Below are 15,944 nucleotides of genomic sequence, written 5' to 3' on the forward strand. Positions count from 1 at the left end.
AGACCCCTCTCTGCCAAGATAGATTTGTCTCTGTTCCGTGATGTTTGGTGCTTAGCTGGGAAGACTTGATGGCTGACTACCCCATGGCTGAGAGCCGAAGGCTCTGTCACCTACATGCCTGGTGTCAGCACTGGGAAAATTCAAAGCTGAGCTCAGCTGGGATGATGCTGTGGCCTCTCCATGGGGTTTGGGTTTCTCACATCATGGTGGCCAGCTTCTGAGAGGGAGCATCTGGAGAGAGAGCTCCTGACAACTGGTAGATTCAAGGGTGGGGGACACAGAACCCGTCTCTCAATGGAAGGAGTGTCAAAAAATTTGATGCCTAATTTTAGAACTGCCATAGTGGTCTAAGTGGCAAGGATATCATTGAGGCAGTTATTTAGTGAAAACTGGTAACTCACCATTCTACAAATCAGTGTTCCCAGTTCAGCCCCCACCCTGGACCAGTGTCAGAAGCACCTGTAGTACAGATGCCTGAGCTACCCCACGCCAACAGAACTAGAATCTCTCATGGCATGGCTCAAGAATATGCATTATTTAAAAATGCTCTAGATCAGTGGTTGGCAAAGTCATTAGTCAACAGAGCCAAATATCAACAGTACAACGATTGAAATTTCTTTTGAGAGCCAAATTTTAAAAACTTAATCTATATAGGTAGATGCACTGTTATTAACTTAATTAGGGTACTCCTAAGCTGCCTTTGCTAAAAACTCAAGGGCCAAAGAGCTGCATGTGGCTCTCCAGCCGCAGTTTGCTGACCACTGCTCTAGATCATTCAGTCTCATCTCAGATTTTCAGCATTTTGATGAAACAGGTGGATACTAAAGTTAAGACAAAGAAACAAGGCATGTTGTGTCCAAAGACTCAGCAAACCAAGGGTGGAGTCATAACTGTCATTTGGGTTTAGAGTCCTAGATTCCATGTCCTACAAACTTTTCTCTAGTCTTTTTTTCCTTTTCCTTTTATTTTTTCTTTCTTTTTTCTCTATCCTTTATCTTCAGGTCTCTTGAACACAGATCCAGGCACAGCAACCCTCAAGAGACTCATTTTGGAATCTGGGAGGGAGGAATTGATTTTGTGGTCTGATTGTCTACAATGAGTGTACCCCTGGTGCTTCTAGTTGAGTCCCAGTGAGGATGCCTGAGAAGGCACGGAAAAAGCAGGTAACAGAAAATGTGTATAAACTTTATGACAGGAGCAACTATAATGTACTGGGTCCGTGGCATATAAGAGTGTTCAATGAATCCTAATTCCATCCTTGCCTCAATTTAGTTTGTTGGGCTCAAGGGAGAAACAAGAAACCCGGCAAATATAGCCCTAGCCAAGATATTGACTTGCACAGTCTGACCTGGATACCTCACTGTCATCTCCAACTTACCAGGTCCATCTCCAACTTTTGATCTCCTTACCTTCATCCCATCCTGCTCCTTCTCTGCTTAATTGGCAAAAGACCTGTAGATTTGAACTCCAAAAGACTCTTGAACCCATGTGTTTGCATCTCCAATGTAAGCTTGCTAGTTTAATTTACACTATTTCTTGCTGCAGTAGCTTTCTGATCCACCCTTAATCTTTCCCCAATCCATTCTCCACACAGCAGCTGGAATAGTCATAACACATCAGGTGAGAAAGTTCACATTCCTGCTCAGAAACTTACAGTGACTTCCCGTTATACCACAAATAACATCTATTCTTCCTACAGTGCCCCTTAAGGTCCTGTAGATCTGGCCCTTGCCTTCTTCTCCAACCTCATCTCAGGGCCCTAAGGCCACTTACAGCCCTAAGTGGAACCTGTCAGAAGTCATGTTCCTCCCCATTGGCATGAGCCACTTGATGTAGCTATGCATATCCATTATGACTGTTGCTGCAAAAGTGCTCCTGAGGTGCTGTCCTCTGCTGACCCAGGCTGCTCCGCTCCTGCTGCTTTGGCACTTACAGAGTCAGGTAAAGGGAACAATTGTGTTTCCCTGCTTTTTGGATTTAACCTCCCTCGCAGAGACCTGCAGGTGTTTGTTTTTATTGATTTCAGAGAGAAGAATAGAAACATCAATGATGAGAAAGAATCTGATTGGCTGCCTCCTGCATGTTCCACACTGGGGATTGAGCCCACAACCCTGACAAAGTGCCCTGACCTGGAATCAAACCATGACTTCCTGGTTCATGGGTTGATGCTCTGAGCCACTGAGCCATGCCAGTTTCAGTGAGATCTGCAGTTTTAATCAGACAGTCTGGGTTATCAGAAAGGAAGGTAGGAGCTCCTGTATGTTTCCCGACAGACATAGCACAGCCTTCCTTCCACTCAAAGTAGCCCAGAGGAATGATTCTTCCCTCCAAGCCTACTGGTATTTCTTTATTTCCTAAATTCTGTCCACTCTCTTCCAAGGGCTTGTATCCTCTTAGAGTCTCTCTTGCCCTTGTCATAAATATTTACAGTAAAATGCAATTGGGCTAAAACCCCCTCCCCATCAGATATCAGCTCAACTGTTTATGTGTCTACAGTCCCATGGTTCTCATTACTACCACCTTAGTTCAGGTCTGAATTGCATTTTGTCTGAATTTTGCAAAAAAATTTCTTGACTGGTCTCCCAGAAAGTCTACTAATCCCACTTTCAGACTTGGAACAAAATGTTCTTTCTAAACTTGGATCTCATTCTATTGCTCCCTCGTTTGAAGCCCTTGGTTCCTCACATGTCTACAGAATGAAGTTTAAGCTTCTTAGAAGAGGAACCCTCCTTCCTCCCACATTTGTTTATCTTGGTTTCAATCTTTCATTAGAAGCAATCATTGGCTAATGATCGTTGGTGGCACATTCATGCTTAAGAGTGAGTCACCGAAAAGCAGATTGGGAGCTTGTCCATGTGCAGACTTTACTTTAGGACAATTGTGTAGGGAGCTGGCCATTGTGCTGTTGTACCCAAAATATCAATGCAGCGATCTTTTTGTTTTAGGGTTATTCAACTTCTTCAGAAAAGAGACCTCAAATCTTAGCCTAAAGGAGAAGTACTTGGCTGCTGCAGGCATTTAGTATGACTGGGGTAGAGGATTAACATTTCCAATTATAGACCTTCAATAAATTCTTCTGTTTTAGTCCCATGTCTAACTCATGCCCCATGCCACACCCATCACCTCTAAACCTCATCCCCCTCAGAGATTCTGCAGGACAAGGCAGCTGCTTCAAACTGTATGCTCTTGTGAGTATTCCAAGTTTCACCTTCCTTGTCCTCTAGCATTTCTGTAGCTCTCCATACTATTGATGTGGCTCACCTGCCTCTTTGTCCTTGTGGATTTATGTATATTAAAGTTTTATTTTCCATCTTTTTAGGGAGATTTCAGGAGGTTGAGGAAATAAAAGGTTATGCTGAATGCATTATCTTTGACTTTATTTCTCTCTAATAATTACTACTTTTATTCCTCTGGCTAAGATATGCAGAGGTGATTTGAGGTTTATATTTTAACTAGAGGCCCAGTGCACAATATTTGTGCATGGGTAGGATTCCTAAGCCTGGCTGGTGATCAGGGTCAGTCGGGGTAATCAAGGGGTTCCCTGCTGGTACACACTTTGGCTGGCCTGGGGCCTGCAGCCTGGGGACAGCTCCTGCATTGAGAGTCTGCCTCCTGGTGGTCAGTGCACATGATAGCAACCCGTCATTCCACCGTTCAGTCAATTTGCATATTGGGCTTTTATTATATAGGATAGTTATCTCATCAAGAGTTTAGGCATCCCCATTGCCCTTATAAGCTGGTTGCAAATTATTTGATTCTCTTACTTATTAAAAAATTTCACTCTGTCTATGACATGTGTTCATTAAAAATACATATAAGCAAAAATAAAATGCACATCAATGGGTTTAATGAACTGCTTATTAAGCACAATTTAGTTTTTGATGTGTGTATGTATCCACACATGTACACACACACCCAAACTTTTGCCCTACATATGTGAGCTATTACTAAACATGCTGCTTTGTAACTTGCTATATTTTACTTTACAATATGGAATAAACATTGCATTTATTATTATTTTTTTATTTTTAAAAATATATATTTTATTGATTTTTTTACAGAGAGGAAGAGAGAGGGATAGAGAGTTAGAAACATTGATGTGAGAGAAACATCGATCAGCTGCCTCTTGCACACCCCCTACTGGGGATGTGCCCGCAACCAAGGTACATGCCCTTGATTGGAATCGAACCTGGGACCTTTCAGTCCTCAGGCCAATGCTCTATCCACTGAGCCAAACCAGTTTCGGCTATTATTATTATTATTATTATTATTAGCCACAAGAAGCTTTATTGTTTCCATTTGGCCCAATGCAAGGGAGAAGGCTCCAGAGTGGTTAAAAGAATGACTAGTGATTTCAGGGAGAGGCTCAGGCAAAAACCAGACACTAGGGAGAGGCAGAGGGGTCCCTCAGAGGCTCTGGGCTCTAAAGGCTCCTTGTCGTTCTTGAGGGTGAGCCTTTGAAGAGATGCTCGCCCAGCCCAACCTGTGGAGGTGAGTCAGCTGTCTCCCATCTTCTTGATGACTTTCACCTGCTCATCCAGGAAGTGGTTCTCCAGGAAGCTTCTGAGACGGGTGTCTGCGTGGGCAGAACACAGGGCATGCAGATCCACAGGTTCTTCTCTATGACCCTGGAGCTCCCATGGTGTCCTGGGTTTTATCCTACTCATCTGGAGAAGACTTGGAAGAGAAAGTGGCCACTGAGCTGGTTTTGCATCTTTAAGAGAAGCCAGGCTCCCTTGCACTTCTGCTCCACCAACCTGTGGAAGAAGTGGCCCAGGCCCTCCAGAGCTGCATTGTTCTGGTGGAAATGGAATCCCAGGGAGAGGTAGGTGTGGGAGCCCGCAGATGCTGGGTGACCAGGCTGTTGATGGCGGCCTCCACCTTGAGGAATGATTCTGATGAATTTGGGAGCTCTTGGTTGTTTAGCAATAAGGAGTTAAGATAGAAAAAACAAAAAAACAAAAAATGGTGTTGCCTGGTCTCAGAGGCTGAGGATGGCTGAGGTGGTTCCCAAGTGACTGGAGAAAAGGTTGGCGGGTGGTTGAAGGCTGGGTTGATGTCCCTTGGTTTGTTCCATTCAAATACTGTTGAAGCAAGAGACAGATCCGAGGGACCACCAAGGGCACTCTGGAATAGACATATTTTTATGCATTTGGGTGAAATTTCCCAATTGAAAAACAGACCTGGAGGAGGAGTCAAAATATAAAATGCTGGCAACAAGGAAACTACCTAAAACAAAATTCCACCAGATGATTAAAAGTAAAATGAAGGTAAAAGTTACCTCAGAAAATGTGGACAGAAAGAAATCAGGGGCTAGATTTTATTATCCCACAAAAAGAAAAAGAAAAAGAGAGAGAGAGAGAGAGAGAGAGAGAGAGAGAGAGAGAGAGAGAGAGAGAGAGAGAGAGAGAGAGAGAGAATTCAGGCTGAAAGCACTCAGGATAAGGATCGTTGCGTGAATGTCTTTGCTTCAAATGCATCACCACAAACTTGTTTCTTGCTCTTATTTTTTCCTTAAGCCTTCTGCCTCCTGTGGTACCTCTTCTGAAAGGTGGGCTTCCTGGGTCATTGGCATGTTCTGTGCTTCTCTTTCATTTTCTTCACAAGACTTTTTGCATGTTGAGTATTTTTCTGTTACTTCTTTTTCGAACAAATTAATCCTCAAAAAACCTGGGGCAGTTCGCTCCTTCTCCAGCAATAGGGAGCTGCTCCAAGAAGCAGGCTCTGGACCACATGCCGTCATCTTCAACTTTTAATTACTTCATTTAACACATAAAACTGCAGAGCTTAGAACAAATTCTTCCTGAGAGCTGAGCCACTCTACAGAGTCTGCCAACTCTGGATTTGATGGAGGAAGAGCCTCAGCTTTAGAAATCCTACAATTCAATAGGGCAGAATAATTTTAAATTATCTGAAGCTATATTTTTTCTCATTCATCTAAATTTTTGGACCATTTTGAGTCTAGAATTTCTTGTTAGTGTACTTACTTTTATGAAATATTATCTTTAAAATATAGTTAAATTTTGTTTTCAGAATAAAACAAAGGAGAGTAGCTCTCAGCAGTTAAAGGATTGTGAACTTGTGAATGTAGTCACGTGGATGGAAACCTACAAGCTGGAGGGCCTCCCTCTCTCTTATTGACTGGCACTTTGCACAGAGTTCATTACGTGATGGGCACTAAGCTTCATGAGAATCTGTCTCTAGCAAGTTTTTACTCACAAAACAGCATGCAGCAGAGCCTAGCCTGGCAGACACTTTGAAGTCTAATTGTTTAGGTCATGGGAACTATCTCAAGTGTCCGAGGAAACTAACAGGACCTGAATTTAGAGAGAAGGAGGCCTATAGGATCACATACAAGGCAAGAAGGTCACCCAATTTTATGATGCTAGAAAAAAAAGTCCACTGATATTTGATGTCACAGAAAGAACAAATTGCTTCTCAGAAGCAATTATGTACAGTAGCATCTCCAAACATTAGAGCAATTTCATTTTTTTCCATTTTTGTCATCGTTATTTAACATTAACCTTTGATGAATTTAATTGCAAATGAAATAAGCACCAGTTGGCTTGCCAGTGTTTCTGCAGCAATGTAAGCGTCAGTTAACGCTTGCTTGTAATGAATGTGGGTTTTCTAAAGGTCACTGTGTAGAAGCTGATCATTATAAAAGTGTAGCCACATCTGTAAATTGGTAGATGAAATTCATCTAAGAGCAGAAAGAAGATTAATTTACTGCTTAAAAGGCAATTTAATAAATCATTAATTCTAAATTAAAAATAACTTACCAGGTGTAAGACCTGTAAGTTCAAGGCAGTGAGCTTATCTAATGGCTAGTTTAAAAGAATTTTAAAAACACAATATGCATTCGTTCAATAAGTATTCATTGCTTTCTATGTCTTAAATATATTCTAGATTCTTGGGCTACAGCAGTAAACTAAAATGCAGATATTCCTGTTCTTCTTATGCTTACATTCTATAGGGGAGAGAGAATTAAAAAAAAAAGTAAAACTTGCAGAATGCTAGCTGACAACTATTAGTATCACGGGGAGAAGAATTATAGAGAAGAAGAAAGGAAGAGCGCAGAAGTGTGGTCATAATTAGAGATGTTGGAGGCTGTCAAGGAAGGCCTCACTGAGGAGATAGTTAAGCAAACGTCTGAAGGAGGTAAGAGAGCCATGCTGATATCTGGGAAAGAGCACTGCAAGCAGAGACGGCAGCCAGTGCAAAGGCCCTGAGGTGAGAGCGCACCTTGATGTGTTTGAGCATGCAAGGAGGCCAGGATGGCTGGAGCTGAGCCAGTGGTATTGGGGGTGGGGGTGGGGGGGCGGTTTGAGGAGTTTAGGAAATGTGCGAGAAGAAGTCAGAGAGGAATGGGGGGCCATATCATGTGAGTCTTGTAGGTCATCAAAAGTACTTTGTCCTTTCATCAGAGTGAGATCATAAGCCTTCAAAGTAATGTACAAACTAATTATATATTTTTTTATTTTTATTATTTATTTATTTTTTTAAATTGAATAAATCTTTATTGTTCAGATTATTACAATCGTTTCTCCCCTCCCCCCCCCCGCCATAGCTCCCCTCCACCTGGTTCCCACCCCCACCCCTCTGCCCTTACCTCCCTCCACGCTGTCCTCATCCATAGGTGTATGATTTTTGTCTAGTCTCTTCCTGTACCCCCACACAGACACCCCTTTCCCTCTGAGGATTATCAATCCACTCCCATTCTATGCACCTGATTCTATTATATTCACCAGTTTATTCTGTTCCTCAGATTTTTAATTCATTTGACTTTTAGATTCACTTGTTGATAGATATGTATATATTTGTTGTTCATAATTTTTATCTTTACTTTTTTTTAACTTTTTCTTATTTTTTCCTCTTTTCAAACTAACTAATTTTAAAAGGATTGATTTGGTTATTGCTTTGAAAGTAAACCAAAGAGAACAAAGAGTAGAAACAAGGATACCAACAATAGAGAGGATGATGCCTTGGACAAGAGTGATAGCAGTGGAGATGCTGAAAATGGTGGGCGTTGGTATAGCTTTAAAAGATAGAGCCAATGGGATTTTCCGATGGTTTAGATATAGGGTATGAAAGAAAGAGGGAAGTTAAGAATGACTCTAGGATTTCAGGTTTGCAACTAAAAAGGTGGAGTTGTCATTTCCTGAGATGGGGAAGACCGCAGGCAAGGCGGCTTTGGAAGGAATGATCAGGGATTCAGTTTCAGACGGATCAGATTTGAGATGCCTATGAGACATCCAAATGGTATTGTCAAGTAGGCAGTGTATTGCAAAGTCTGGAATTTGGGAGAGTTGTTGGAATTAGAGATTTCTATTTGGATTAGAAAGGCATTAGGCAGTCAAAGGATCAGATGAGATCACCAAGGAAATGAAGGGAGATAGAGATGAAAAAAAGGCCAGTGCTCTGTAGAACTTCTATTTTTGAAATTAAAAAGCTTTTGAGGATGATACCAGTTGTACTTTTAGTTAATTGAAGAATTGCAAAGTTTTGTATGACTTTGAGGATCTTTGCAATAGCTCCATTATATCTCCCACCAAGAGCCAGCCCCCACGTTGGGAAATGCTATGCAAATTTCACAGTAGTTATAAAAGCAACCTTCCTGTTTTTCTCATATTGGTGGCTATGGAAGTAAAAGATGTTGTTGATTAATTAACTTGAGTTGTCGACACAACTTCTCTAGTCTGAAGATTCCTAGGGCTAGAATGACCATCCTCTGGTTCCCAGCGAGAAGCCAGCATGCAGACAATTCTGGAAAGGTAATTGTCTGTTCTTTCTCTTCAAATTCTTCTGGGACCTCCCTCGAAGCTCTCGTAGACTCCACAAAATGGTCTCAGGGCCTCTCCTATGCCCCTCTCCTCTGAAGACGTGTGACCAAGGAAGGACAACCTGCTTTGGTTGCCTCCTCGGCAACTCAGCCCCTTGGCATAGACTGGCTGGCGCCCAAAGGGGAACTGCCAAAGTGTGTTTCTCTCTGTAATTCATCTCATAGTCCATGAGAAGAGCAGCCTTCCAGACAAACCTCCTCTGGTTCCCACCCCTAGGAGGTTCCCTTCCTTCCAAGAGAGCCCCTCTGAAGGCTCTGCTCGGCAAACACAGAAAGGAAGACAAGGAACTCCAGGTATTAGGTCTTCAGGCTCAATTTTGATTTTCTGTCCCTTGAGGGAGGTCTAATGCCTGCCAAATAGCCGGGAGGCCCAGAGCAGTCCTGAGGCAGTGGCTGGGACAGAGGTATCCAGGACTAATAGAGACAGGGCTGAGGGAGGGCAGAGGCGAAGGAAAGAAGGCATGGGGGTGAGTTGAAGAGAGCCACACACTGTAACGGGTTATGCAACTGTAACTAATATATCCATGGTAACCCTTCCGTGGGTCAGCCCATCTGCTGAGCCAGGTCATATTCCTCACAATATGATTTCAGCACAACATACTTTGAAACTCTATTCTTCAGCCCAAATTATGTTTTCCTTTTCTTTTTCCCAATTAGTTTATATTATATTCATTTCAGGTGTACAGCCTAGTGGTTAGACATTAATATAACTTATGAAGTGATTCTCCTGATAAGTATAATACCCACCCGACATCATACATAGTTATTACAACATTATTGACTATATTCCCTATGCTGTTTATCCCTGTGACTATTTTGGAACTGACAGTTTCTCTCTCTCTCTCTCTCTCTCTCTCTCTCTCTCTCTCTCTCTCTCTCTCTCTCTCTCTCTTTCTCCTCTCTCTCTCTTTCTCTTCTCTCTCTCTCTCTTTCTTTCTCTCTCTCTCTTTTTTTTCTTTGTTCTTTGAACACGTCCTATGCTTTTTTTAGACTTATCTTTTTTTCTTTATCTTATAATTCTATCTCTGTTGTCACTCTACCCCTCATCTGAAGACCATCTCAAATATCACCTCCCTAAATGAGGCCTTTGCTGGTTATCCTAATCAGAAATGATAATCTTGATTCTCTAATATCTCTTATGGCTGTTTTTACATTAAATTCACAGTGCAGTTACTTATTCCCATTTCTCCCAAATTTGATTATAACCTATTTAAAAACAGAGGTTGTTAACTTTCCTGGCATTCAGTAGGTGCTCAGTAAAATGCCTGTAGAAAAAGTGAGTAAATGCACACCTTGCAAGGGTTTGTTTCAGATAAGCCAGTTCTTCTTAGAAAGGGAAGAGAAAAGGGAGAGGATGGGAGAGGGCTTGTAGTTATGACTAAAACTGATTTTATTTAGGCCAAAAATTTTACCCAGGATCACAACTTAAAAGACAAAACAACACAATTTTTAAATATTTTAACCATTTTAACTTTTAAAATGGTTAAAGTATTTGAACAGACATTTGCAAAAGAAAATATACACATGGCTAATAAATACAGGAAATGCTCAACATCATTAATAATCAGGGAACACAAAGTACAACTACAATGAGATACCACTTTATACTCATTAAATGGCTGGAATAAAAAGATTGATAATACAGTGGGTTTGCCAACCTGCAACTCTTAGACCTCATTGGTGAGAACAGAAAACGGGACAAACATTCTGGGCAAGTTTTACAGCATTTCTTATAAAGTTAAATATACATGTATCCTGTGACCTACCGTGTTTCCCCGAAAATAAGACATCCTCCGAAAATAAGACCTAGCGTATGAAAAGATAAGACATCCCCTGAAAATAAGATCTAGCACAATTTTGGGAGAAAAAATTAATATAGGACACTGTCTTATTTTCGGGGAAACAGGGTAACAATTGTACTCGTAGATTTTTACGTTAGAAAAATAATAAGCTATGTAGGTAGGTGTCTATAGGATGGTGGGGCATGAGGGAACTTTCTGGGTGAAGAAAATGTTTTAAGCCTTTACTGGGGTAGAGTGGCATAGTTTTGCTAAAACTCATTAAATTTTACACTTGAGAAATGTGCATGTTATTGTATATAAATTGTACCTCAATAAAAAAATGAGCAACCTAGAAAGTCATGTATTCAACACTCCTGTGCACTTTAGGAGTGCCCCAAAAAACCCTGCTACACTTCTTCAGCCATCTAACAGTATGATCTTATGATGATCATTGAGTCAGAAAGAAAAACATAAAAAAGATAGTTTTTTCTGTACACCAAGGTGGCAGAGCCATGACCCTTAGATTTTCAAATGATTAGTTTGATCAGCACAAAGAACAACGGATAATTTTGAAGTTTATTTTTTATTGATACACGTAATGCAAATTCAAGGATATTATAAGAGACTAGAGGCCTGGTGCACAAAATTTGTGCATGGGGGTGTGTGTCCCTCAGCTCAACTTGCACCCTCTCCAATCTGGGACATCCCTCTCACAATCCAGGACTGCTGGATCCCAACTGCTCACCTGCCTGCCTTCCTGATTGCCCCTAACTGCTTCTGCCTGCCAGCCTGTTCACCCTCTAACCACTCCCCTGCCAGTCTGATTGATGATGCTTAACTGCTCCCCTGCCAGCCTGATTGCCCCTAACTTCCCTCCCCTTCAGGCATGGTCACTCCTAACTGCCCTCCCCTGCAGGCTTGATCGCCTCCAACTGCCTTCCCTTCCAGGCCTGGTCCCTCCCAACTGCCCTCCACTGCTGGCCACATTGAGGTGGCCACCTTGTGTCCACATTGGGAAGCCATCTTGTGTGTTGGAGTGATGGTCAATTTGCAAATTACTCTTTTATTAGATGGGATAGAGGCCTTGGTGCATGGGTGCGGCCAAATACCCTGGTTTGCCCTGAAGGGTATCCTGGATCAGGGTGGGGTTCCCTTTGGGTGTGGGGTAGCCTGGGCAAGGGGCCTGTGGCGGTTTGCAGGCTTGCCACCCCCCCCCCCCCCCCGCCAGTGACCCAAGCAGAGGCCCTGGTATCTGGGATTTATTTATCTTCTATAATTGAAACTTTGTAGCCTTGAGGGGAGGCCAGGGCAAGCCAGGGCTGGCAGGAAGCTTGACTTCCTCCATCGCTGGGGAAACCCAAGCCTCCTGCTTGCTCCATGGCCGCAGCCATCTTGGTTGGGTTAATTTGCTCACTCCTGATTGGCTGGTGGGTGTCGGTTTAGCAGAAATACGGTCAATTTGCATGTTTCTCTTTTATTAGTGTAGATTTCCACTTCTTAGGAGATACTTATAATAGTAAGGGGGACTGTAATAATATAGTCATTTTTAACAGTAAGCTAATCTTATTAATGTGGGTTACACAATTTAGACCTTAATGAACCCTGGTTATTATAGAAGGCATTGCATTTCAGGGTTTATAATCCTTTCAGAAAATAAACACCAAGAGTGCTTTCAAAATAAGATTAAATGAAAAGAAGATAGTAAAAAATAGAAAGTATAAAAATAGAAAATGAGATTGCATATCTTGATTAAAAATCAATAAGTAAGAATGTTATTAAATAAAGGCTTTTTAAAAAAATATCAAAGATTGGAGAATAGATCACTTTAGCTGTGGCATCTATTTAAAATTAGATTCTTTTCTAATTTAACTTTGGCAAAAGGTGGTAAACTAAGTGGGCAAGTTTGTTTTTGCCAACTTTAGAGATGACTGTATTCAGTCATAATTACCTTTAGGAGGCAAAAATATCTATGCCATTCATTCCTCTTTCTAGATGAAGTTTAAGCTTTTCCAAGTTTAACTTTTACATTAAATCCCTACTTAATCATGGTTATTTCATTTTCAGTTTCAATTTATCAAATGTTTATTGAGTACTTGCTTTCTTTTTTGAAGTAGGGGATTACAAAAAGTATTTAAGAATCCATTTTCTCTAAGATCTTAAAGTCTAGCCTTGAGGAGGAAGTATGTGGAAAATAAAGTAACAAATGTCTGAAGATTTTGACAAAAGTTCAACACAAGAATTAAAGTGATGTTACCTTAGTGCATACTTAGTTAAATGAATTTTAAGAAAACTGTGCTTGGAATTTGAAGAATGAGACTGGGCTTATCTTTTATTTTTTTTAAAATGTACTTTTTTTGACTTTTTACAGAGAGGAGGGAAGAGGGATAGAGAGTTAAAAACATTGATGAGAGATAAACATTGATCAGCTGCCTCTTGCACACCCCTTACTGGGCTCTTGACTGGAATCAAACCTGGGACCCTTCAGTCTGCAGGCCAACAGTCTATCCACTGAGCCAAACTGGTTTTGGCTGGGCTTATCTTTGTTCATTTCTACCTTTCCTTCTACTGGCCTCTCAGATGCTGCCACCCCCATTGTCCTCTCTTCCTATACTAGCGCCTTTTTTTTCTTCTTAATTTAATTTTTATTTTAAATGGGCCCACTTTTTATTTTTATTCTCACCTAAAGATATGTTTATTGATTTATAAGGAGAGAGGAAGGGAAGGATAGATAAATAAATAGGTAGATTGATAGATAGATAGATAGATAGATAGACAGACAGATAGATATATAGACATCAATTGGCTGCCTCCCGTATGTGCGCAAGAATCGAACCTGCAACCTATGTACATGCCCTGATTGGGAATCGAACCTGCAACCTTTTGGTGTCCAGGGTGATACTCCAAACAACTAAGCCACCCGGCCAGAACTGGACCTATTTTTTAAAAAACAAATTACACTGGAATCTTGATAACCCCCACGGCAAGCTTCTATGTTGCCTCTCCCTGCATTCTGCTTTTTGAAGAAGCAACCACTCTTATGATATTTTTTCCATAATTGGAAATATTTCTCCATGTATTGGCTTTTGATTCACCCACTGACTATCATGAAGATGAGGATTTAGCTTTCTTCACCCTACACATACACCTACCTGACACCCCCTCTACTTTCCTGAAATAGTCTGAGGACCTATTTGGATAAACCCATATTCAGTATTTTAGTTATTACAACTCTGCATATTATAATTTAATTTCCTTTTTATGTAACTCTTTTGATTCTTCATGAGATGTCTCTTTTTCTTTTTTTATTAACGTATCTTGGTTTGACTGGACCTCTTGCTTAGCCTTGCCACTTGCTCTAAAGTTGTGTAAAACACCTCTCAATCCAGATTTTCATAGGGTCAGTTTTGTCTGGTAATCTATCAACCCCTTTTTATTTCTAGAACTTTCTTTTGGTGTCCTCCATCCTCTTGCTCTGATGTGGACGCCTTAGTCTCAAGATTCCCAGGCTCTGCCCTTAGGGTCATCCTGGGAATTACCTTTGTTTCTCTTCATGTTGATTGTGTTGATCTCAGCTTCTGAATTCCTCACTGCTGTTCTCCTTCTTGGTGGAACCAAGAGGGAAGGCCAGGGGCGATTTGGAGGCTCTTATCAGCTAGACCAGCACTGCTGAAGGTGTGGTGCCCTTTGGCTGTTTCTATGAGTCTTTGGTAAGCTCAGAAGCTTGTACTGGAATGTAAGTCAACTACTTCACTGTTCAGTTGGAGCAACTTCATTTTCATGGGAAGATTTAAATTCAGGTTAAACTTCAATGTCTGATTTTAATAAAACAGATTTTTTGTATGTGACATTCACCATTTTCACCAGGAGAAATCACATAACATGGAAATGTTTTCAAATATCTATTCTAAAGGCTCTTTCCAAATCATAAATTTCTTTAGAAAAGCAACAACCTTTCTCATTCATTGGTGAAATATCACTTTTATCTTAAAGGAGTAGTTAAAGATATCTTTAAAAAATAACTTTTAGGCTCTAGCCTGGTGGCTCAGTTGGTTGGAGTGTCATCCCGTTTACCAAAGGAGTCTGCAGGTTAGATTCACGGCCAGGGCATATACCTTGTTTGTGGGTTTGAGTCACTTTCTCTCTAAAAATCAATAAAAAAAATGTTCTCCAAAGAAGACTAAAAAATATATAGCTCTCAGATTAAAAAAAAATCACAGAAAAGGTCAACACATATTTTTTCACTTGTCTTTTTATAAAAAGAAGAATGCATAAAACTTTTTGAAGTATTTGCCATGAATTTACAATGAAACCCCATGTAATACAGATTTTCAGGGTCACTCTGCCCTCTTTCATGAAACCTATGCATTAAGAGAAAAAGACCATAAATCCAAGTAAGTAGGTGCATTTAATCTAAAAGTGAAGTAGAGTTATTAAAAGTGACAGTGAGGATAAGTCTTTGACACTGTGGATCACTCAGTGTTTTCTTGGATGCATCCATTCCCTACCTCAGGGAATGCTGTGACCCTTTAATACAGTTTCTCATGTAATGTAAATATCTGTGTTTTCCAATGGTCTTAGGTGACCCTGTTAGCCATCAGAAAACAGAGATATTTACATTACGATTCATTTACAGTAGCAAAATTATAGTTATAAAGTAGCAACGAAAATAATTTTATGGTTGCGGGTCACCACAACATGAAGAATTGCATTAAAGTGTTGCAGCATTAGGAAGGTTGAGAACCACTGCCCTACCTGACACTTGAGGGACAATGTCATCCTATATAATAAAACCCTAATATGCAAGTTGACCTAATGGAGGAATGACCTATATAATAAAACCCTATATAATCCTATATAATAAAACCCTAATATGCAAGTTGACCTAATGGTGGAATGACCGGTGGCTATGACATGCACTGCCTCCCAAGAGGGAGGTGACTGGTGGTGGTGGCAGGGGGTAGTGGGAAGGGTGGGGCTATCCAGCAGGTGGGTGCCAGTGGGGGGCCCCCAATTGCCCCATCTGCTAGTCACCCCACAGATGGCTCTGATCACCAGCCAGGCCTAGGAACCCTACCTTATATATTGGGAACAATATCTTAGATTTAAAAATTAAAGTCTGGCAAGGCTACTTTAACACTGAAACAACAGGATGATGCAGCGATGGCATGCATGGACTCTGGCTTGCACATTTTGTGGTCAGCCCTGATTCTGACACTTATACCTGTGTGACAAAGCCAATTACTTAACTTCTCTCTGCTTCAGGTTTCTACCCATAAGTTGGGGAAAATGGTACTACTGCCTCAGAAGGATCATGTAATATA

The 15,944-nt window shown here is 41.0% G+C and overlaps 1 protein-coding gene across 1 annotated transcript in view; it reads right to left on the reverse strand.

Annotated features, from left to right (window-relative positions):
• TSHR (thyroid stimulating hormone receptor) overlaps positions 1-15,944 on the reverse strand; it is a gene marked incomplete at both ends in the record, with an annotated part of 95,149 nt that overhangs the window by 4,345 nt on the left and 74,860 nt on the right. The gene's annotated exons all lie outside the window — the stretch shown is intronic.

Source organism: Pipistrellus hanaki (genome assembly GCF_964339955.1).
Source record: "Pipistrellus hanaki genome assembly, chromosome: 1".
Taxonomy (NCBI): domain Eukaryota; kingdom Metazoa; phylum Chordata; class Mammalia; order Chiroptera; family Vespertilionidae; genus Pipistrellus; species Pipistrellus hanaki.